Consider the following 553-nt stretch of genomic DNA (forward strand, 5'->3'; position numbering starts at 1 on the left):
GGGAGCAGGCCCACGGCCTCGGGGAGCAGGCCCACGGCCTCAGGGAGCAGGCCCACGGCCTCGGGGAGCAGGCCCACAGCTTCGGGGAGCAAGCCCACGGCCTCGGGGAGCAGGCCCACGGCCTCGGGGAGCAGGCCCACGGCCTCGGGGAGCAAGCCCACAGCCTCGGGGAGCAGGCCCACGGCTTCAGGGAGCAAGCCCACAGCCTCGGGGAGCAGGTCCACGGCCCTGCTCAGAGAGAAGGCTCACAGACCAGCCTCAGGGAGCAGATCCATGGCCCAGATGAGCAGATACACAGCCCAGCCTCAGTTAGCAGGTCCAAGGCCTCGGAGAGCCAGCCCACAGTCCAGCCTCGGGAAGCAGGCCCACGGCCTCGGGGAGCAGGCTGACAACCCATAACCTAGCCTTGGGGAACAGTCGCACAGCCTTGGTGTGCAGGCCCACAGCCTAGCCTCAAGGTGCAGGCCTACAGCCCAGAACCGGGGTACTTGCTCTCAGCCCAGCCTCAGGGAGTAGGCCCATGGCCCACGGATTCAAGAAGCAGGCCAAGGGC

General features: G+C 68.5%; 1 protein-coding gene across 2 annotated transcripts in view; it reads right to left on the bottom strand.

Annotated features, from left to right (window-relative positions):
- The window catches only part of GAK (cyclin G associated kinase), a 106,306-nt gene that overhangs the window by 18,789 nt on the left and 86,964 nt on the right, over window positions 1-553 (bottom strand). The gene's annotated exons all lie outside the window — the stretch shown is intronic.

This window comes from Elephantulus edwardii, unplaced genomic scaffold (assembly GCF_000299155.1).
Source record: "Elephantulus edwardii isolate Elephantulus edwardi_28Jun2011 unplaced genomic scaffold, EleEdw1.0 scaffold00129, whole genome shotgun sequence".
Taxonomy (NCBI): Eukaryota; Metazoa; Chordata; class Mammalia; order Macroscelidea; family Macroscelididae; genus Elephantulus; species Elephantulus edwardii.